Raw genomic sequence first — 25,322 nt, forward strand, 5'->3', positions numbered from 1 at the left:
GGATCACTGCTGGGTACCGAACGGCTCCTTTATGGCGTGCTCTTCCGCAGCCCTTCAAGCCGATTACCGATGCCGGCAGCCGCGTTCTTCCTGCATCCCTGGATTCCGTTGCCAGATACGTGCCACAGATTCCGGATCTGTCCTGGCTGCACCAAACAAGAAGGGGGGACGTCGGAAGTTGGTATCTCCCTAGATCCGATGCGCGATCGATTCATTTTCCTGCGGGGATCCCAAAGCTATGCCGGGAGTAAAGCTAGCAGTCCAGGCATACGGGGGAAGGTGGATGGGGAGGTGAGAGAGGTAGCGACCCCTGTGTTTTGGTCGTTCGACCCCCCTCGGGGTCGCGACCCCCAGGTTGAGAACCGCTGGTGTAGAGGGATCATTCTTATTCTCATTTGCATATGGAAACACAAGCAGCAATGAAATTAAACTGAAAGGGAGAAGATACAGATTATATATTAGAAAAAAAACTTTTTGACAGTGAGGTTGATCAATGAGTGGAACAGGCTGCCAAGAGAGGTGCTGAGTTCTCCTTCAATGGAAGTCTTCAAACAGAGGCTGGACAGACTGTCTGAGATGGTTTAGTGAATCCTGCTCTGCATTGAACAGGGGGTTGGACACTATGACCTTTGAGGTCCTTTCCAACTTTCATATTTTATGATTCTATGTCTGCGGTTGGCAGAAGATGCTGGACAGACTGAACTTCTGTGGAAAGTATAGGGATTGGACTGGAGTAATCTTATTTTCTCTAATGAAGCCACTTCAGACTGTTTAGGACATCTGACAGAATGTCCAGAGAAGTAGAGGTGAGTATTACCAACAGTCCTGAGACCATTTATGTACGAGGTTGCTTTTCAGTCAAGGGAGTGAGCTCAATGACAATTTTGCCTAAAAGAACACTGCCATGAATAAAGAATGGGATCTTAGAATCCTCCAATAGAAACATCTCCAGAGGATCCAGGAGTAATTTGGTGATGATTTTTCCAGCATGATGGAGCACCGTGTCACAATGTAAATGTGATAACTAAGTGGTCTGATGAGGAAAACATTGAAACTTTGAGTTCACATCCAGGCAACTACCCAGACTTCAATCCTATTACCTGTGGTCAATCCTGTAAAAGTGAGCTGGCAAATAAAAACACAGAAATTGTGATAAACAACAAGCACTGACTAGGCAATGATGAGTTGCCATCAGTCAAGATTTGGTCCAAAAGCATGCATGCTAGGGCGAGTTGTAGAAGTTCTTAAAAATAAGGGTCAACAACTCAACACTGTAAATATTGAGTCTTTGCATAAACAATATACAGTATGTGTTACTGAAAGTTCAAAACGTATGAAATGCTTATAATTGTATTTCATTATAGTGTAGAAACACCTGACTAAACAGTCTAAAAACAGTGAAGTGGCAAACTTTTTGAAAATCAAAATGTGTGTCTGTCTGAAAACTTTCGCCTATGACGGTCTTCTGAATCAACATGCTAGGCTATAGGTTAAACTTGATGGACTCAAGTAAAACGTCTGTAATGTTCAAAAGGGACAGGCACTCCGTTTGAAGTGCTGCTCAAGGAAAATACAACATATGATTTCCAAAGAAGTCCCGACACTCACGTGCTGATGAATAAGGCTTTAATCTAATAAACACACAAATCCAATGAGGATACATTTAAGTCCATCCTAGACTTTCACCAACAATGGTAAAGAAAGGTTTGTACAACATGTAAGGAGCAACACAAGGGAAGTGACATCACTGAGAATTACAAAGAAACGACAACAAAATTGTATAAAGTAATAAAAAGGAATGTAAATAATATTGCATGGTCAAAATGAAATGCATAATGAATGATATACATGATTCTTGATGATATACATAAATATATTTAACCCCTTAGTGACAGAGCCAATTTGGTACTTAATGACCGAGCCAATTTTTGCAATTCTGACCACTGTCACTTTATGAGGTTATAACTCTGGAACGCTTCAACGGATCCCGCTGATTCTGAGAATGTTTTTTCAAGACATATTGTACTTCATGATAGTGGTAACATTTCTTCGATATTACTTGCGATTAATTATGAAAAAAACGGAAATATGGCTAAAATTTTTTAAATTTTGCAATTTTTAAACTTTGCATTTTTATGCCCTTAAATCAGAGAGATATGTCACAAAAAATAGTTAATAAATAACATTTCCCATATGTCTACTTTACATCAGCACAATTTTGGAAACAATTTTTTTTTGTTAGGGAGTTATAAGGGTTAAAAGTTAACCAGCAATTTCTCATTTTTACAACACTTTTTTTTTTAGGGACCACATCACATTTGAAGTCATTTTGAGGGGTCTATATGATAGAAAATAACGAAGTGTGACAACATTCTAAAAACTACACCCCTCAAGGTTCTCAAAACCACATTCAAGAAGTTTATTAACCCTTTACGTGCTTCACAGGAACTGAAACAATGTGGAAGGAAAAAATGAACATTTAACTTTTTTTTGCAAACATCTTAATTCAGAAACATATTTTTTATTTTCACAAGTGTAAAAACAGAAATGTAACCATAAATTTTGTTATGCAATTTCTCCTGAATACGCCAATACCCCATATGTGGGGGTAAACCACTTTTTGGGCGCACCGCAGAACTTGGAAGTGAAGGAGCGCCGTTTGACTTTTTCAATGCAGAATTGGCTGGAATTGAGATTGGACGCCATGTCGCGTTTGGAGAGCCCCTGATGTACCTAAACAGTGGAAACCCCCCACAAGTGACACCATTTTGGAAACTAGACCCCTTACGGAACTTATCTAGATGTGTGGTGAGCACTTTTAACCCCCATGTGCTTCACAGAAGTTTATAACGTTGAGCCGTGAAAATAAAAAATATTTTGTTTTCCACAAAAAAGATTTTTTAGCCCCCAAGTTTTTATTTTCACAAGGGTAACAAGAGAAATCGGACCCCAAAAGTTGTTGTCCAATTTGTCATGAGTATGCTGGTACCCCATATGTGGGGGTAAACCACTGTTTGGGCGCACGGCAGAGCTCGGAAGGAAGGAGCGCCGTTTTGGAATGCAGACTTTGATAGAATGGTCTGCGGGCGTTATGTTGTGTTTGCAGAGCCCCTGATGTACCTAAACAGTAGAAACCCTCCACAAGTGACCCCATTTTGGAAAGTAGACCCCCCAAGGAACTTATCTAGATGTGTGGTGAGAACTTTGAATGCCCAAGTGCTTCACAGAAGTTTAGAATGCAGAGTCGTGAAAATAAAAAATATTTTTTTTTCCACAAAAAAGATATTGTAGCCCCCAAGTTTTTATTTTCACAAGGGTAACAGGAGAAATTGGACCGCAATAGTTGTTGTCCAATTTATCCTGAGTACACTGATGTGCCATATGTGCGGGTAACCCACTGTTTGGGCGCACGGCAGAGCTCAGAATGGAGGGAGCACCATTTGACTTTTTGAGCGCAAAATTGGCTGTCGTGTTTGGAGACCCCCTGATGTAACTAAACAGTGGAAACCCCCCAATTCTAGCTCCAACCCTAACCCCAACACACCCCTAACCCTAATCCCAACCCGATCCATTATCCTAATCACTAACCCTAACGATAATCACAACCCTTACCCCAAAACAACCCTAATGTCAACCCTAACCATAACCCTAATCAAAACCCTAAATCCAACACACCCCTAATCCTAATCTCAACCCTAACCTCAAACCTAACCCTAACCCAATACACCCCTAATCACAACCCTAACCTTAACCCTAATCCCAAACCTAACCCTAATCCCAAGTGTAACCCTAATGCTAACCCTAATACCAACTCTAATCCAAACCCTAACCCCAAATCTAACCCTAACTTTAGCCCCAACCCTAGCCTTAGGGCTACTTTCACACTTGCGTTGTTTGGCATCCATCGCAATCCGTCGTTTTGGACAAAAAACGGATCCTCCAAATGTGCCCGCAGGATGCGTTTTTTTGCCCATAGACTTGTATTGCCGACGGATCGTGACGGATGGCCACACGTCGCGTCCGTCGTGCACTGGATCAGATGTGTTTTGGCGGACCGTCGGCACAAAAAACGTTCAATGTAACGTTTTTTTTGTACGTTGCGTCCACCATTTCTGACCGCGCATACGTGGCCATAACTCCGCCCCCTCCTCCCCAGGACATAGATTGGGCAGCGGATGCGTTGAAAAACTACATCCGCTGCCCACGTTGTGCACAATTTTCACAACGTGCGTCGGTATGTCGGGCCGATGCATTGCGACGGCCCCGTACCGACGTAAGTGTGAAAGAACCCTAACCCTGAATTTAGCCCCAACCCTAACCCTAAATTTAGCCCCAACCCTAGCCCTAACCCTAACCTTAGCCCTAACCCTAATTTTAGCCCCAACTGCTCTTCTCCTGTCGGCCGGCAGATGGCGATAGATGGCGGGCGCACTGCATTTTCTTTTCCCCAGCAGCCAGGAGGAGCAGCAGGAGGATCCAGGGACACCGGTAAGTATAATAGGGTCCCCGAATCCCCCTATTTCTCTGTCCTCTGATGTGCGACCACATCAGAGGACAGAGAATTACACTTTGATTTTTTTTTTTTTTTGCGGTCGCCGGTAAACAGTTAATTACCGGCGATCGCAAAACAGGGGTCGGTAAAACCGACCCCGATCATGTTCTTTGGGGTTTCAGCTACCCCCGGCAGCCCAGACCCCAAAGATTCTCCCGGTGCCGGCCGGCGGGCGCACTGCGCATGCGCCCGCCATTTTGAAGATGGCGGCGCCCACCGGGAGCCACAAGGAACATCGGGGGAGATAGCCCCCCGATACTCACCTATCTTGGACCCCTTTTCTCTGTCCTCTGATGTGCGATCACATCGGAGGACAGAGAAATTAATAAGAGATCGCGGTTTTTTTTTTTTTTTGCGATCGCCGGTAAACGGTTAATTACAGGCGATCGCAAATGCGGGGTCGGTAAAAAAAACCCCGAATCATGTTCTCTGGGGTCTCGGCTACCCCCGGCAGCAGAGACCCCAGAGAAAATCCGACTCTGGGGGGCGCTATTTACTTTTTCCACAGCGCCGTTAATTAACGGCGCTGTGGTTTAAGTACCCTTAGCGGCCGCCGTTAAAAGGCGTATCGGCGGTCGCTAAGGGGTTAAACTTATATCCATTAATAAATCCATTTATACTGTACGTTCCTTCAAAAAGAGGAGTTATATATATATATATATATATATATATATATATATATATATATATATATATATATATATATATAGTGGGCCATTTATATGGATACACCTGGGTGGGCCATTTATAAAGTTGCTTTAAAATAGGCTGACTTCAAAATCACCTTCCATCTTGAAAAGTTTTCCCCTTCCATATACTAATGTGCCACAAATAGGAAGTTGATATTAATGGACATAAGTTTGATGAATATACATTATTTATGTACATCATCATATGTCATGTATATTATTATAAGTTTTTGTGTAATTCTCAGTGAAGATGTCCCTTCCCTTTTGTTATGTTGTACAAACCTTTTTTCCCATGGTTGATGAAAGCATGGGATTGGCTGAAAGAGCTTTTTACTGGATTTTGTTGTTATTGGACTAAAGCTTTATTCATCAATACGTGAGTGCCTGGGCTTCTTTGGAAATTGTAGCCGGATCTGGAGTAGTGGCACTTTCTACTTGTGGGAGCAGTTCATCCTGCAATTATCTATACGAACCACAAAAACTAGGCCTACCTGCAGTCCGCACAGCGCCTAAATCGGCATCAAGTCAGATCGTTTTTGTTCCTCGCCCACTTTGATTTTGTCCTTCACTTCTGGCTGGCAGACGAGAACATCAAAGTGGATGCGCTTTCCAGGTCGTTTCTGTCTTCGGACCAGGAGGAGAGGCCTCAGAGCATCGTTACACCCTCAAAGATGCTTACTGTTGCTCCACTGGTCTTGTCTCGGGTCCCACTTGGAGAAGCCTGGGTTTCTGAATTGGACAGGAAGCGTGTGCTTCACTGGGATCACTAATCCAAATTGGCTGGTCATACCAGACAAGAAAACAGCTCTTTTCATTTCACAGCACTATTGGTGCCCATCACTGTGCAAAGATATAGCGGATTTCGTCTCGGCCTGTCCCTCCTGTGCCCAGAATAAGACTGGCTGGTTAATTCCTTTGCCCATACAATGTGATCCCTGGCAGCATATCGCGATGGATTTTATCATCGATCATCCACTACTGCCCGGCAGTACCATCATCTGGGTAGTTGTGGATCGCTTCTCTAAGGTGACCCATTTTACTTAGCTGTCCAGCCTCTTATCTGCTCTTGTGCTTGCCAAGAAGTTAATTCAACATATTTTTTGCCTTCATGGGTTACCTCACCATATGGTCTCTGATAGAGGCATCCAGTTTACTTCTCACTTCTGGAGGGCTACCTGCAAACTACTGATTCTCACCTTGCACTTTTCTTTAGCCTACCATCCGCAGTTCAATAGCCACATAGAGCGGGTTAAACAGATTCTGACCAACTACCCACGGCACTTTATCAATGCTCACCACAGTGATTGGGCCGAACTTCTGCCTTGGGCCGAATTCTCATACAACAACGATGTGAGTGAATCCTCAGCTGAATCCCAGCTTTCATGGTGTATGATCAATACCAAAATATTCCATTTCCTGTATCTGCTACCACTGACATTCCAGTTGTTGAAACTCTTCTAAAGGGCTCTTCTGAGATCTTGGAGGACACCAAATCTTCCAAACGGATGAAGAGACACGCAGACCACATACGTCTGGACCCACCTCTCCTTTGCCCTGTGGATAATATTTGGCTTTCTTCAAAATATGTCCATATCAAATTACCCTCGCATAAATAGGGTCCTCGCTTCACTGGTACATTCGAGGTTCTTAAACAGATTAACGCAGTAGCTTACAAACTTAAACTCCCGGCCTCTCTTTGAATCCCCATTTCATTTCACATGTCTCTCTTTAAGCCTGTTATTTTCAGTCAATTCTTCATGGACCCAGGTACTACTCTTGCTCCTCTCAGCACTGAAAATGTTTTCGAGGTAGAGAATATTATAGCCACCAAGAGTGTAAGAGGAAAAACCTATTTTTCTTGTTGATCTGAAGGGGTTCGATCCTGAGGAGAGGTCATGCCATGCCCCTCAACTCCTGGAGAGATTTCTTGCAGGCCTGAAGAAAAGGGGTAGTAAAGGGGGGTGTACTGTAGTGCCAGCATCCCTGCACACTTTCCACTGCCTCCATCCCCCAGCAGGGACACAGACTTACCGCCGCAGTCCCCATTACGTACTTCCTCATCTTGCTGCTGCTTGGAGTCTGCGCACGGCTCGAAGATCCCCGTAGACTGTGCTTAAGGCATGAACATGCGCGCTCCCACCCTCTTAAAGGGACAGTGCCCGCCATCCTAAAGTGTTCCCAGCCAATGGACGGGAGATACTTATTATCTAAGGCACTTCCACCTGTTGGGAGGTGCATGAGCAACATGTATACTCTGCTTGATGCATGCTTGCTAGTTCTCAGGTCCCCTGTTCTATTTGGTGTTCCAGTGCCTGCCTGTACCTGCTTGCGTCTACCTGTATACCAGATGTGTTTGCCGCACCTGCGTACACCTGCCATACTAGCCAGTACCTGCCTGTATACCAGCTGTACTATCCTACACCTGCTATGTTCACCTGTATACCAGCCTGCACCTGCCTATGCCTGCATGTATACCAGCCTTTCCTGTCAGCACCTACAGTTCCTGTGTTCCTGCCTGTACCAGCTGTACTCTCCTTCTGAGCCGTTCAAGCTCCCTGCCCCTTGGGGGATCAGCTGCCATGCGTCCATTGTCTGGAGTAGCAACTTGTATACATCTGGAGCCAAGCCTAACCCCACCAACAGGGGCTCTAGTGAAGAGTCAGGTGTTCACATAGTTGCGCCCTGCCAGTCTCTCCTCAGACCATGGCACAGTAGTTCCACCACTCCAGTTACAGATATCACATTAAGTCTACCTTCAACATTAAAAACTATGAAGCTATGATATGAAAAATAAAAAAAATAAAAAATATATGTAACACAAAAATCTGATTTAAACAGTAGGTCATTTTCTAACAACATATTCCCTTTAATTAGTTATTTGCTTTGCTATCTCCTCTCCTCAAGAGTAGACATTGACCACCTCTGCCGAGACAGATGAAGCTGGAAACATCTGGTCACCCTTTTGCTCAACTGCAGGAAGTACAGACATGGAGACCAACTGTGCAGCTTTTTTTTTTGCTTTTTTTTTTATTATACATCTATTTTTTCAGCGTGCTAGATATATTGTAATGAACTGCATCATGCTGCTGCATAAATACTAAATAAGCATACAGCTTATGGTAAGGGCTGATATTACAGCGGGTGATTTATTTTTCTTCTAATACAACCTCATCTTTAGGTTAAACAGCTTTATTGCTATAACTTGGCTTTAAAAGATTATTGCCACCCTTTAGCTCAATTGTCTGAGCCACTTCAATTATGGAGTTTAATCTTTAGTTGTCTGCAACATTGCCTGCAGTTCAGTGGCCACCGATGACTACAGATCACCATTAGACTTAATGTCCTGCGAGGCGCCGGTAATTCTGAAATTGTTTCAGTGTGAGTGATTTTCTAGCCCAAACCCGGGCAGCGAGCCGTTCGTCAGTCATTATTTGCTGAGAGCATCTCGGTGGTTGTTTGGATGCGCTTCTAATACATATTCCAAAACGGAACAGAAAGTAAAAGTGTAAAACCATGCAAGGCTCAAAAATAAGACTACTATATTTAATATTTAGTCATAACTGTGGAGAAAAGAAGCATCGACCACACATTAAAATAAATTATATGTTCTGTTATATTGATCTGTCGTGGCTAAGCAAAATTTTTCATGAATGAACATGAGATTCTTAATTTAAAAGGGAAATTTGCGACTTTATGATAAACAAAAAATGTGCCTAAGCACTAACAGTCAGGTAGTTGATACCTACCTGCCCAGGGCTGGCGTCAGCACCAGGCGCACCCGGGCAAATGCCGGGGCCCTGGCGAGACAGGGGGGCCCATTCAGGGCTGGCGTTAGGGGCAGGCTGCCCGCATGCGGCCCCTGAGGCAGGCATCTGCGGTCAGAGGTGCACGATTGAAGAGAGGAGGCAGCTCTGGGACTTTTGCAGCTGCTGGAGGGCCGCCCGCAATCCATCCCCATGGATACGCAGAGCAGAGCAGAGTGACTTCCGACCGTCCAGTGCCCAGAGAATGAGCCGAGCGTCCCCAAGCAGGAAGTGTGCAGCACCTGCCACCTGGCTGGAACAAAGGATTGCGGGGGGATGCAGAGCCTGGCTGGGAGGACAAGGTATGGGCTCTTATATACTGGCTGGGCTGTGTTATATACTACGTGAGCTGCTATTTACTACATTGGCTGCTATATACTACATTGGCTGCTATATACTACATAGGCTGCTATATACTACGTGGGCTGGGCTGCTATATACTACGTGGGCTGGGCTGCTATATACTACGTGGGCTGCTATATACTACGTGGGCTGTGTTATATACTACGTGGGCAGTGTTATATACTACGGTGGCAGTGTTATATACTACGTTGGCAGTGTTATATACTACGTTGGCGGTGTTATATACTACTATGTGGGCAGTGCTGTATACTACTGTGTGGCTGTGCTATATACTACTATGTGGGCAGTGCTGTATACTACTGTGTGGGCTGTGCTATATACTACTGTGTGGGCTGTGCTATATACTATTGTGTGGGCTGTGCTATATACTACTGTGTGGGCTGTGCTATATACTACTGTGTGGGCTGTGCTATATGCTACTGTGTGGGTAGTGCTGTATACTACTATGTGGGCTGTGCTGTATACTACATGGCTGTCCTATAAACTACGTGGGCCGTGTTATATACTATGTGGCTGTGCTATGTACTATATGGGCTGTTATATGATACGTGGGCTGTGCTATATACTACATGGCTGTGTTATATGCTACGTGGCTGTGCTATATACTAGGTGGGCTGTGTTATATACTACATGGCTGTGTTTATATGTGATCATGAATCGTGGTATGTGTTAAAGGGGGGCCCACTGAAACTCTTTCGCCCCGGGCCCACAAAAACCTGGAGCCGGCCCTGTACCTGCCTGTTGTGTCCAGCGCTTTTCTTACCTGCACAGAGCGGTCACAGAACGCTCCTGCCGGCGATTTAGCTGCCTCTGCTGGAGATACGGGGCATGAATATTAGGCCGGTGACCGACTTGCAACTGCAATGCAAGAAACTTGCGTGAGTCTCTCGCCTCAATACCCGGCACTGCAGCCGGCGGTTGGACTGGAGCATTCAGCTGCATAGAAATACATGCAGCCGCATACTCCGGCCTCGAGTGCCGGCGGCAGTGCCGAGTATTGAGGCGAGAGACTCACGCAAGTTTCTCGCATTGCAGTTGCAAATGGGACACCGGCCTTAAAGTTATTCTGATTGACAGCCAGCTCCCCCAGTTAGGTAGCAGGAATCCGGCTGTCAATCAGAATGACGTCTGAAGTCCCGTGGAGGAAAAGAAACCTCCACTCTGTAGACGTAATGTCAGCATCAACATCACTCATTTTATCACCTCGTATTGCTCTGTTAAATGATTGCAGTTAACAGCCATGCTGAGAGCAAACGACGTGCAGACCCAGTAGTCATATATAATTTAGGAAATGTATGAACCAAAATACAAGAATATATATGATGACATGAAGAAGTCTATAGTCTCTGAAGAAAAGAGATACCAATGAAGTCACTACTTGGTTAATAACTTTTGCAAAAACAGCAGTTTATATGTAAGGACTATTTGTAATAAAATTAAAAGAGGGCTCACTTTATGATTGTGAGCTGAAAAACAGAAGGGGCTGTTCAGCCTTGTAGTAAAAGTCTGCAAGCACGCTATATGACTGCAGAATACTGAATCCTAAGTGTGTGTGGTGGAAACGCTGTCATGACTCCCTGGTGAGAGCCTGCGTTCACACGACTGCAAGTATGCAATTTGCTTACTTTCTTTAACATTCCAACTAGACATGAAGTCGAAAGGCAAGCACATCTAGTCGGCATGTGAGGGAGGACCAGGGCCGTCGTCGTGACTGAGAGTATGTGCTTTAATGCGCCCTGGTCTCCCGTCACATGAATAAAACGTCCCCATCTAGTGTCCGATTCGGGGTACTACACTTACCCTATCTCTACATACATAACACATAGCAGTATGACATATATACACAGCAGTAAAACATTATACTCTACTTCAAGGGGATAGGGACATGGAACAGTTTCTGCACCCCCTTACAGGCAAGTGACAGTATGTATGCAAATCACATAACTAAAGTCACGTGACCGCCCACTCTCATCAGCAATACCGGAGAATCCTAACAGCGTGTGCACCATATGCTGCAAGGATTCAGAAGTCAAGTGGTTGGGGATTACTATATTTCCCCAAGATTCCCCTGATATGCATCTTGGGTTCCAGGAAGTGCAGCAAAAAAGAAAGCTAAGAAGAGACTTAATAGCTGTCTACAAATATCTGAAGTGATGTCACAGTATAGAGGGATCATCATTATCCCATTTGCACATGGAAACACGAGAAGCAATGGGATGAAACTGAAATGGACAAGATACGGATTAGAGAGCAGAAAAAAACCTTTCTGACAGGGAGGGTGATCAGTGAGTGGAACAGGCTGCCACGAGAAGTGGCGAGTTCTCTTTCAATGGAAGTCTTCAAACAGAAGCTGGACTGACATCTGTCCGAGATGGTTTAGTGAATCCTGTATTGAGCAGGGGTTGGACACAATGACCCTTGTGGTCCCTTCCAACTCTAACATCCTATAGTTCTAAGACAAGTATTCATCTCATCCAGGAAATGATGAGTAACGTTACAATTTACCAAGGTTTTTGTGATTTTTTGAGCTTGGATTTTTATGGAACTTAAGGCGGGTTTGGTAGCAAGGCCTAAATAGATCTAAACCACTTCTCACTGTGAAAACTCTTCTATTCCATCTTCACTTTGGTATCTTGCTATCCTTCTCTGCCTGTCAGTATGGTGGGGATTCTAGCCCACTGACTGCACTTCAACATAATGTGGCTTACAGATATTCCAACTTCTCTATGAAACTAGCTTTCACTTCCTGTCTTTAGCGCTATTACTTATCTCTGGGCTGGAAAACGTCCATCTTCATCACAGTCATGTGACTCACTCACAGTCTGTCATCACTCCGCGCCACAACATGTGACACTCTCCTCTTCAGTTCCTCCCACTGTTAGACCCATGGTGCCAGACTAGCAGTGAAGATTCAGCACCATCTTGCATAAATAACACATTTTGCAGCATGCTCAGCCTCAAGTCAACATGGGAAATCAGGGTATCAGACATGGGTGCCGCTTGGTTATACTAAATAAAGGTTTTTTTTACTAGGTTGTACAACATTTTAAGCTGTATTAGCAATACAGGCAAAAACTGAAAAGTGCCAATACAACTATAGATAAAATTGTAACTTATGAGAAAATGCAAAATAAGAGCATTTTACTAATATATATATATATATATATATATATATATATATATATATATATGTGTATGTATATATATATATATATATATATATATATATATATATATATATATATATATATATATTAGGGTCTGATTCCAGCCCATAAAAAATCCACTCAGCATAAAGAAATAGAAGAAGAACTGAACATTCTTCCCATATTCATACCAATTATCATTGCAATAACCAGTGACTGGTAGGCAACCCCGAAATGTTGGCACTAAGGCAGCAGGGGATTTACCAGTGAGTAATGGTTATTTTTTCAAATTATCACATTTCCTACTATTAGGCTATTTTTTTTTTACAATACAGGAAACCCTTTTACAGATTTAGTCCTAATCCACACAATGTGCATTTCATTCTGTGATGTTGATGCTTAAGCTAAATGATCCAATTTATAAGTCTGCTATGCAGTCCAGTGTTTGCTAGTTATCCCGCTGCATCCGACCAATTACTCAACATTTAAATTGCAAGAAAGACAAGAGATAAGGTTATGCAACTGAGTAGAAACTGTCACTAATATCTGCAAATGATAACATTTTCAAGCACCTAGCTCCAATCTGTGGCATGTGGGAGGGGCATAAGAGCCAGACTGAAAGCTATTATCTTTTTAACCACATGAAACATCAAAATTGTATTAAGCTCTTTGGCATGATTATGTGATGCCTCCTGCTTGTTAAATTCTTGAACTGAGAGACCTTGGTTTATCACTCCAGCAGATAGCAACTCATGTTAGCCAACCCATTGATTGGGAGAACAACACTAAAGTAGAATGACAGTAACAGGTGCAAAGATGTCTGCTGGATTTAAACACTGGTGTGTAGTGGCTGAACTGCAAGTGATATTGGACGTCTCACACCAAGACTTAGGGAACAAACCGTGTCTACACAAACCATCAGACGGTGTTTGCACAATGTTAGCCTACTAGTCAGATGTCCAGCTACCAGTTTTGCATCGACCTCATGCCACTGCTTTCAAAACTTATCATGGTGCAGAGACACCTGACAATGGAGGCTGGAATGGACATCTTTCCCCTTCAGCGATGAGTCCTGCTTTTGTCTTAGACACAACTTGAGATGAGAAGTTCATTTCACGGGACTCTGGACTCCAGTGTTCTGGTCAGTGGTTCCTGGATGCTAGATGGAAGTCTCACGAATCTCTTAACTACCAATGTTTTCAGCGCGCCATTTGATTTGTTAGGGCTGGCATGATGCACAGATGATGTCATGCCATCCATGGCTAATCAAAAGCCGCAGCGGTGACATAGGAAGGTAAAAGATTAACCAAATGCTCACCTAGCCACCAGATACCAATGACCTGGCGCTGGACCAGAGTCCCGTAAATTGGTCCACTCATCTCCAGACATAATTATAGTCTGGTGACCACATGAGCAACATCATGAAAAGGCCTTTATGAGGGAATGTTACCCTGGTCCTATTCCCAGGATAATGGTGTAGGGTTTTATAATTTATGGTAGGTAGACCCCTATATTCTTCATTCTAGGTACACTAACCATTCAGAATTATGTTGGTTTGCTTGTGGAACCCTGCCCCTCTTTTTTCATTTTGAACATTTGGAGAGATGAGACATATGCAACTTGTTTTGCTCAAATTGGATTTTTTGATATTTGAATCCCAATAAGGATATTTAAATGCAAAAAAAACTACTGGAATATCCTCTCCATTTCATTTTTTCTTTTTTGTTTCTTTTTTTCATTTTTTAGAATTTTTTTTGCAATTTTACTTGTTTTTTTTTCTTGTGGTTCTTGTGGGCTATGGGTGTATTGGGATACAGTTCTTTATTTCCATAGGGGCTTGTAGGGATATTAGGGCAAGTCACCGTTGAGTGGGGGCGCCTACCGCAGAAACTTAGGGTGCCAACCTCCACAGTTAGGTAGGGGCCAGTATAGTGGACCCACAGGGCTCAATAGGGGACACTAAATTTCTTTTTTTTTCCCTATGGTAACCCATGTGTTGTAGTGTCTTTCAGATTTGGAATAACTGATTTTAACTTTACTTATTAAAAGTTATATTTTAGGGATCCTTGTTTTTTCTGGTTTTCTGCTTGATTCTAGGATCCCAACAGATTTGTTTTGGGTATATATGGAACCAGTGGTGTGGCCATTTCTTCAACGTGTCCTAGGAGACATTTGTCAACTTGATAACGATAGGCCACATGTTGCTCATACTAATTTGAGCAGGATCTTGATAATTTGCCCAATTACTTTCAACGGAGCAGAATATTCCTTTGACAATCATTTATAACCTCTTTGGTAGCAGTCAATGTGTGTAAGTACATTTATATCTGTGTGAGGCATGCATACTTAATACTGAATAAAAGTAGAGGTTTGGGAAATTTTGTTTCCATCTCTCTATAATTTGCATATTATTAACAGGTCTATCAGTCCTGTGATTTTTATAATTCCACGACATTCCCTTGCTGCAATTTCAGTATTGAGAAATTTAGAAAAAACAAATAAATGGCCCATACTATTTCTGGAGATCGTTTTATGCTTGCTAGACATCAGCATCCGTCTAAATGAACATATGGCCAGCATAAATGACATTAACCCCTTCACCCCGAAGCCTGTTTTCAACTTCCTGACCAGGCCATTTTTTTCAATTCTAACCACTGTCACTTTATGAGGTCATAACTCTGAAACGCTTCAACGGATCCTGGTGATTCTGAGTCTGTTTTCTCGTGACATATTGTACTTTATGATAGTGGTAAAATTTCTTCGATTTGACTTGCGTTTATTTGTGAAAAAAATGGAAATTTGGCAAAAATTTTGAAAATTTTGCAATTTTTAAACTTTTAGTTTTTATGCCCTTAACCCCTTAGTGACAGAGCCAATTTGGTACTTAATGACCGAGCCAATTTTTACAATTCTGACCACTGTCACTTTATGAGGTTATAACTCTGGAACGCTTCAACGGATCCCACTGATTCTGAGAATGTTTTTTCGTGACATATTGTACTTCACGTTCGTGGTAACATTTCTTCGATATTACTTGCGATTATTTATGAAAAAAACGGAAATATGGCGAAAATTTTTAAAATTTTGCAATTTTCAAACTTTGTATTTTTATGCCCTTAAATCAGACAGATGTGTCCCAAAAATAGTTAATAAATAACATTTCCCACATGTCTACTTTACATCAGCACAATTTTGGAAACAAAATTTTTTTTTGTTAGGGAGTTATAAGGGTTAAAAGTTGACCAGCAATTTCTCATTTTTACAACACCATTTTTTTTTAGGGACCACATCACATTTGAAGTCATTTTGAGGGGTCTATATGATAGAAAATAATGAAATGTGACACCATTCTAAAAACTACACCCCTCAAGGTTCTCAAAACCACATTCAAGAAGTTTATTAACCCTTTACGTGCTTCACAGGAACTGAAACAATGTGGAAGGGGAAAATTAGCATTTAACTTTTTTTTGCAAACATCTTAATTCAGAAACATTTTTTTTATTTTCACATGTGTAAAAACAGAAATCTAACCATAAATTTTGTTATGCAATTTCTCCTGAATACGCCAATACCCCATATGTGGGGGTAAACCACTTTTTGGGCGCACCGCAGAACTTGGAAGTGAAGGAGCGCCGTTTGACTTTTTCAATGCAGAATTGGCTGGAATTGAGATTGGACGCCATGTCGCGTTTGGAGAGCCCCTGATGTACCTAAACAGTGGAAACCCCCCACAAGTGACACCATTTTGGAAACTAGACCCCTTAAGGAACTTATCTAGATGTGTGATGAACACTTTGAACCCCCAAGTGCTTCACGGAAGTTTATAACGTAGAGCCGTGAAAATAAAAAATCGCTTTTGTTTACACAAAAATGATCTTTTCGCCCACAAATTCTTATTTTCACAAGGGTAACAGGAGAAATTAGACCACAAAAGTTGTTGTGCAATTTCTCCTGAGTACGTCGATACCCAATATGTGGGGGTAAACCACTGTTTGGGCGCACCGCAGAGCTTGGAAGAGAAGGAGTGCCGTTTTACTTTTTCAATGTAAAATTGGCTGGAATTGAGATTGGACGCCATGTCGCGTTTGGAGAGCCCCTGATGTGCCTAAACAGTGGAAACCACCCACAAGTGACACCATTTTGGAAACTAGACCCCTTAAGGAACTTATCTAGATGTGTGGTGAGCACTTTGAACCCCCATGTGCTTCACAGACGTTTATAACGTAGAGCCGTGAAAGAAAAAAAAATTTTTTCCACAAAAAAGATATTGTAGCCCCCAAGTTTTTATTTTCACAAGGGTAACAGGAGAAATTGGACTGCAATAGTTGTTGTCCAATTTATCCCGAGTATGCTGATGTGCCATATGTGGGGGTAAACCACTGTTTGGGCGCACGGCAGAGCTCGGAAGGGAAGGAGCGCCGTTTTGGAATGCAGACTTAGATAGAATGGCCTGTGGGCATTATGTTGCGTTTGCAGAGCCCCTGATGTACCTAAACAGTAGTAACCCCCCACAAGTGACCCCGTTTTGGAAACTAGACCCCCAAGGAACTTATATAGATGTGTGGTGAGAATTTTGAATGCCCAAGTGCTTCACAGAAGTTTATAATGTGAGTCATAAAAATAAAAAATATTTTTTTTTCCACAAAAAAGATTTTGTAGCCCCCAAGTTTTTATTTTCACAAGGGTAACAGGAGAAATTGGACCCACGAAGTTGTTGTCCAATTTATCCCGAGTACGCTGATGCCCCATATGTGGGGGTAACCCACTGTTTGGGCGCACGGCAGAGCTCAGAAGGGAGGGAGCACTATTTAACTTTTTGAGCGCAAAATTGGCTGTCGTGTTTGGAGACCCCCTGATGTACCTAAACAGTGGAAACCCCCCAATTCTAGCTCCAACCCTAACCCCAACACACCCCTAACCCTAATCCCAACCTGATCCATAATCCTAATCACTAACCCTAACGATAATCACAACCCTGTCAACCCTAACCATAACCCTAATCAAAACCCTAAATCCAACACACCCCTAATCCTAATCTCAACCCTAACCTCAAACCTAACCCTAATCCCAATACACCCCCAATCACAACCCTAACCTTAACCCTAATCCCAAACCTAACCCTAATCCCAAGCGTAACCCTAATGCCAACCCTAACCCTAATACCAACCCTAATCCCAACTCTAACCCTAACCTTAGCCCCAACCCTAGCCCTAACTTTAGCCCCAACCCTAACCCTAGCCCTAAGGCTATTTTCACACTTGCATCGTTTGGCATCCGTCGCAATCCGTCGTTTTGGACAAGAAACGGATCCTGCAAATGTGCCCGCAGGATTTGTTTTTTGCCCATAGACTTGTATTGCTGACGGATCGTGACGGATGGCCACACGTCGCGTCCGTCGTGCACTGGATCAGTGTTTTGGCGTACCATCAGCACAAAAAAAGTTCAATGTAACGTTTTTTTGTACGTCGCATCCGCCATTTCTGACCGCGCATGCGTGGCCGTAACTCCGCCCCCTCCTCCCCAGGACATAGATTGGGCAGCGGATGTGTTGAAAAACTACATCCGCTGCCCACGTTGTGCACAATTTTCACAACGTGTGTCGGTATGTCGGGCCGATGCATTGCGACGGCCCTGTACCGACGTTAGTGTGAAAGAAGCCTAACCCTAAATTTAGCGCCAACCCTAACCCTAAATTTAGCCCCAACCCTAACCCTAAATTTAGCCCCAACCCTAGCCCTAACCCTAGCCCTAACCCTATCCCTAGCCCTAACCCTAGCCCTAACCCTAACCCTAACCCTAGCCCTAACCCTATCCCTAACCCTAATTTTAGCCCCAACTGCTCTTCTCCTGCCGGACGGCAGATGGAGACAGATGGCGGGCGCACTGCGCATGCGCCCGCCATTTTCTTTTGCCCAGAAGATGCCGGCGGCCTGGAGGAGCAGCAGGAGGACCCAGGGACAGCGGTAAGTATGATAGGGTCCCCGAATCCCCCTATTTCTCTGTCCTCTGATGTGCGATCACATCGGAGGACAGAGAAATTAAAAAGATCGCTTTTTTTTTTGCGATCGCCGGTAAACGGTTAATTACCGGCGATCACAAATGTGGGGTCGGTAAAAAAAAACTCGAATCATGTTCTCTGGGGTCTCGGCTACCCCCGGCAGCCGAGACCCCGGAGAAAATCCGACTCTGGGGGGCGCTATTCACTTTTTCCACAGCGCCGTGGTTTAAGTACCCTTAGCGGCCGCCGTTAAAAGGCGTATCGGCGGTCACTAAGGGGTTAAATTAGAGAGTCATATCATTCAAAATAGTTAATAAATAACATTACTCACATGTCTGCTTTACATGAGCACAATTTTGGAAACAATCTTTTTTTGTTAGGAAGTTATAAGGGTTAAAAATTGACCAGCGATTTCTCATTTTTACAACAAAATTTGCAAAACCATTTTTTTAGGGACCACCTCACACTTGAAGTGACTTTGAGGGGTCTATATGACAGAAAATGCCCGAAAGTGATACCATTCTAAAAACTGCACCCCTCAAGATACTCAAAACCACATTCAAAAAGTTTATTAACCCTTCAGGTGCTTCACAGGAATTTTTGGAATGTTTTAAAAAAATTGAACAGTTAACTTTTTTTCACAAAATTTTTACTTCAGATCCAATTTGTTTTATTTTACCAAGGGTAACAGGAGAAATTGGACCACAAAAGTCATTGTACAATTTGTCCTGAGTACGCCGATACCCCATATGTTGGGGTAAACCATTGTTGGGCACATGGCAAAGCTCGGAAGGAAAGGGGCGCCATTTGACTTTTCAATGCAAAATTGAAACACCATGTCACGTTTGGAGAGCCCCTGATGTGCCTAAACAGTGGAAACCCCCCCACAACTGACACCATTTTGTAACCCTTTTAGACCCCCTGAGGAACTAATCTAGATGTGTGGTGAGTAGGGTTGAGCGAAACGGGTCGGCCACTTTCAGAAGTCGCCGACTTTTGGCAAAGTCGGGTTTCATGAAACCCGACCCGACCCCTGTGTGGGGTCGGCCATGAAGTCGGCGATCTTCTGAATCTGGAATCGGAATTCCGATACCGATTCCCGATATGTTTAAGATATCGGGAATTGGTATCGGAATTCAGATTTAAGTGTAAAATAAAGAATAAAAATAAAAAATATCGCTATACTTACCCTCTGACACGCCCTGGTACTAACCGGGAACCTTCCTTCCTTCGAATCAGCGCATTCAGGACCTTGCGGTGACGTCGCGGCTTGTGATTGGCCGCGCGACCGCCCATGTGACCGCCGCGCGACCAATCAGAAGCCGTGACGTCACCGAAGGTCCTGGAAGCGCTGATTCTTAGGAAGGAAGGCTGCCGGAAAGAAGCAGGGCGCGTCCGAGGGTGAGTATATTACCGGATTAGTATATACCTAATAGGAATATACTCACCCTCGGACTCGCCCTGCTTCTTTCCGGCAGCCTTCCTTCCTAAGAATCAGCGCTTCCAGGACCTTCGGTGACGTCGCGGTGACGTCACGGCTTCTGATTGGTCGCGCGGCGGTCACATGGGCGATCGCGTGGCCAATCGCAAGCCGCGACGTCACCGCAAGGTCCTGAAAGCGCTGATTCGAAGGAAGGAAGGTTCCTGGTTAGTACCAGGGCGCGTCAGAGGGTAAGTATAGCGATATTTTTTATTTTTATTCTTTATTTTACACTTAAATATGGATCGCAGGGCCTGAAGGAGAGTTTCCTCTCCTTCAGACCCTAGGAACCATTGGAAACCCAATGCACTGCATTGGGTTTCGAGTTTCGGCCGACCTTGACCCCGACTTTTTTATAGGATCGGCCGATTTCACTCGACCCGACTTTTGAAAAAGTCGGGTTTCGTGAAACCCGACCCTATAAAAGTAAAGGTCGCTCAACCCTAGTGGTGAGTAATTTGAACCTCCAAGTGCTTTACAGAAGTTTATAATGTAGAGCCGTAAAAAAAAAATCATATTTTTCACAAAAAATGATCGCCCCAAATTTTTTATTTTCCCAAGGGTAACAGGACAAATTGGACCCCAAAAGTTGTTGTTCAATTTATCCTGAGTGCACTGATAACTAGTGTTGAGCATTCCGATACCGCAAGTATCGGGTATCGGCCGATACTTGCGGTATCGGAATTCCGATACCGAGATCCGATATTTTTGTGATATCGGGTATCGGTATCGGAAGTGTAAAATAAAGAATTAAAATAAAAAATATTGTTATATTCACCTCTCCGGCGGCCCCTGGACATCAGCGGGAGGATCCGGCGTCCGGTACGGCTTCTTTCTTCAAAATGCGCGCCTTCAGGACCTGTGGAATGACGTCCCGGCTTCTGATTGGTCGCGTGCCGCCCATGTGACCGCCACGCGACCAATCAGAAGCCGCGACGTCATTCCTCAGGTCCTAGAAGGCGCTCATTCTAGGACTTTAGCTGAGGAATGACGTCGCGGCTTCTGATTGGTCGCGTGGCGGTCACATGGGCGGCACGCGACCAATCAGAAGCCGGGACGTCATTCCACAGGTCCTGAAGGCGCGCATTTTGAAGAAAGAAGCCGTGCCGGACGCCGGATCCTCCCGCTGATGTCCAGGGGCCGCCGGAGAGGTGAATATAACAATATTTTTTATTTTAATTCTTTATTTTACACTTTAATATGGATCCCAGGGCCTGAAGGAGAGTTTCCTCTCCTTCAGACCCTGGGATCCATGAGGATACATTCCGATACTTGATGTCCCATTGACTTGTATTGGTATCGGATATCGGTATCGGCGATATCCGATATTTTTCGGGTATCGGCCGATACTATCCGATACCGATACTTTCAAGTATCGGACGGTATCGCTCAACACTACTGATAACCCATATATGGGGGGTAAACCACTGTTTGAGCGCATGGCAGAGCTCGGAAGGGAAAAAGCGCCGTTTGATTTTTCAATGCAAAATTGGCTGGAATTGAGATTGGAACCCATGTCGCGTTTGTAGAGACCCTGATGTGCCTAAACAGTGGAAACCCCCCACAAGTGACCCCATTTTGGAAAGAAGACCCCCTAAGGAACTTATCTAGATGTGTGGTGAGCACTTTTAACCCCCAATTGTTTCACTAAAGTTTAGAATGTAGAGCGTGAAAATTAAAAAAAATCATTTTTTCTTTCCACAAAATGATCTTTTAGCCCGCATTTTTTTCCCAAGGATAACAGGAGAAATTGGACCGCTAAAGTTGTTGTCCAATTTCTCCTGAATACGCTGATACCCCATATGTGGGGGGAACCACTGTTTTTACGCATGGCAGAGCTCGGAAGGGAAGGAGCGCCATTTGGAATGCAGACTTAACTAGCAACTTATCTAGATGTGTTGTGAGAACTTTGAACCCCCAAGTGTTTCACTACAGTTTATAACGCCGAGCCGTGAAAATAAAAAATCTTTTTTCTCCACAAAAATTATTTTTTAGCCCCCGGTTTTGTATTTTCCCAAGGGTAACAGGAGAAATTGGACCCCAAAATTTGTTGTCCATGTTATTCTGAGTACATTGATACTCCATATGTGGGGGTAAACCCCTGTTTGGGCGCACAGGAGAGCTCAGAAGGGAAGGAGCACGGTTTTAGTTTTTCAACGCAGAATTGGCTGAAATTGAGATCGGATGCCATGTCACGTTTGGAGAGCCCCTGATGTGTCTGAACAGTGGAAACCCCCCAATTCTAACTGAAACCCTAACCCAAACACACCCCTAACCCTAATCCCAACCATAACCCTAACCACACCCCTAACCACAACACTTATCCCAACCGTAAATGTAATCCAAACCCTAACTTTAGCCCCAACCATAACTTTAGCCCCAACCCTAACCCTAACTTTAGCCCCAACCCTAACCCCAACCCTAGCCCTAACCCTATCCCCAACCCTATCCCCAACCCTATCCCCAACCCTATCCTTAATGGGAAAATGGAAATAAATACATTTTTTTAAATTTTATTATTTTTCCCTAACTAAGGGGGTGATGAAGTGGGGTTTGATTTACTTTTATAGCTTTTTTGGCGGATTTTTATGACTGGCAGCCGTCACACAATAAAAGACGCTTTTTATTGCAAAAAATAGCTCTTGCATCACCACATTTTGAGAGCTATAATTTATCCATATTTTGGCCCACAGAGTCATGTGAGGTCTTGTTTTTGCAGGACGAGTTGACGTTTTCAGCGGTACCATGTTTATTTATATCCATCTTTTTGATCGCGTGTTGTTCCACTTTTTGTTCGCCGGTATGATAATAAGGCATTGTTTTTCCCTTGTTTTTTATTTTTTGCGGTGTTCACTGAAGGGGTTAACTATTGGGATAGTTTTATAGAGCGGGTTGTTACGGATGCGGCGATACCAAATATGTGTACTTTTATTGTTTTTTTATTTATTTATTTATTTAAATAAATGGATTTATAGGGAAATATTTTTTTTTCTTTATTTGGGGATTTAGTTTTTTTTATACGTTCTATTTTTTTTTTACTTTCTAACATTGTCCCAGGGTGGTACATCACTATATTAGATCAGATCGCTGATCTGACACTGTGCATAGCACTTTGTCAGATCAGCGATCTGACAGGCAGTGCAGGAGGCTTTCCGGTGCCTGCTCTGAGCAGGCGCTGGCTAGCCACCTCACTTCATGACCCGGAAGGAGTCCCGCAGCCATCTTGGATCCGGGGACTCCTTCCGGATCACCGGAACAATGACATCGCATCGCGTTGTTCCGGTGGGAGAGCACAGGGAGCCCCCGTCCCTGCGCGATGCCCATCTATGTCTCTGTCACTATTGACAGCGACATCAGAGGGGATAAATGCCCACGCTCGGCGCTAGCGCCGATTGTGGGCATTGCTGCGGGGTGTCAGCTGTCATATACAGCTGACACCCGCACACGATCGCCATGGCGCTCACTGTGAGGCCGCGCGAATGTGCAGCCGTACTAGTACTACGGTTTGCCGGAACTCAGTTCCCGCAGAGCAGTACTAGTACGGCGCATGTCAGGAAGGGGTTAAGGGTATGTGCACACGTCTGGAAAGTATGCAGAAATTTCCTGAGAAAATCCTGAGGTTTTCCGCAGGAATTCTGCACGTGTTATTGTCACGTTTTTATCGCGTATTTTTCGCAGGTTCCCAATGCAATAATATAGTGGGAAATCTGCTTAACCCCTTCATGACCGGGGGATTTTTCGTTTTTCCGTGTTCGTTTTTCGCTCCCCTCCTTCCCAGAGCCATAACTTTTTTATTTTTCCGTCAATTTGGCCATGTGAGGGCTTATTTTTTGCGGGACGAGTTGTAGTTTTGAACGAAATCATTGGTTTTAGCATGTCGTGTACTAGAAAACGGGAAAAAAATTCCAAGTGCGGTGAAATTGCAAAAAAAGTGCAATCCCACATTGGTTTTTTGTTTGGCTTTTTTGCTAGGTTCACTAAATGCTAAAAATGACCTGCCATTATGATTCTCCAGGTCATTACGAGTTCATAGACACCAAACATGACTAGGTTATTTTTTATCTAAGTGGTGAAAAAAAATTCCAAACTTTGCTAAAAAAAAAAAAAAAAAAATTGCGCCATTTTCCGATACTCGTAGCGTCTCCATTTTTCGTGATCTGGGGTCGGTTGAGGGCTTACTTTTTGCGTGCCGAGATGACGTTTTTAATGATAGCATTTTGGTGCAGATACGTTCTTTTGATCGCCCGTTATTGCATTTTAATGCAATGTCGCGGCGACCAAAAAAACGTAATTCTGGCGTTTTGAGTTTTTTTCCCGCTACGCTGTTTAGCGATCACGTTAATACTTTTTTTTATTTGATAGATCGGGCAATTCTGAGCGCGGCGATACCAAATATGCGTAGATTTGATATTTTTTTTATTGATTTATTTTGATTGGGGCGAAAGGGGGGTGATTTAAACTTTTATGTTTTTTTTTATTTTTTTCACATTTTTTTAAACTTTTTTTTTAAACTTTTGCCATGCTTCAATAGCCTCCATGGGAGGCTAGAAGCAGGCACAGCACGATCGGCTCTGCTACATAGCAGCGATCTGCTGATCGCTGCTATGTAGCAGAATTGCACGTGTGCTGTGAGCGCCGACCACAGGGTGGCGCTCACAGCGACGGGCAATCAGTAACCATAGAGGTCTCAAGGACCTCTATGGCTACAATGGAGACGCATCGCCGACCCCCGGACATGTGACGGGGGTCGGCGATTACGTCATTTCCGGCCGCCCGGCCGGAAGCGGTAGTTAAATGCCGCTGTCTGCGTTTGACAGCGGCATTTAACTAGTTAATAGGTGCGGGCAGATCGCGATTCTGCCCGCGCCTATTACGGGCACATGTCAGCTGTTCAAAACAGCTGACATGTCCCGGCTTTGGTGCGGGCTCACCGCGGAGCCCTGCATCAAAGCAGGGGAGCCGGCATCGGACGGTATAGTACGTCCGATGCCGGTAAGGGGTTAAAGTACGCAAAATTAATGAACATGCTGCATATTTTTCCGCATGCGTTTTTTTGCCGAAAAAACACAATATGTGCACAAAAATTGCGGAAACCATTAAAAATGATGGGATGCTTAATGTATGCGTTTTTTAAGCATTTTTTCCACGGAAAGCCGCTGAAAAAACGCGCAAAAAATCAGCGTATAATCCGGAACGTGCGCACATACCCTAACTATTTTATTTGTCTTTTCATCAAGGTATTGGCTATGGCATGTGGAACAGAAGAAATTTTTGTTTTCTTGTCGCTGTTC

At 43.8% G+C, this 25,322-nt stretch overlaps 1 protein-coding gene across 1 annotated transcript in view; it reads right to left on the reverse strand.

Annotated features, from left to right (window-relative positions):
* Positions 1-25,322, reverse strand: part of DHRSX (dehydrogenase/reductase X-linked) — a 480,717-nt gene that overhangs the window by 191,933 nt on the left and 263,462 nt on the right. The window lies entirely within an intron of this gene.

This window comes from Ranitomeya imitator, chromosome 3 (genome assembly GCF_032444005.1).
Source record: "Ranitomeya imitator isolate aRanImi1 chromosome 3, aRanImi1.pri, whole genome shotgun sequence".
Taxonomy (NCBI): domain Eukaryota; kingdom Metazoa; phylum Chordata; class Amphibia; order Anura; family Dendrobatidae; genus Ranitomeya; species Ranitomeya imitator.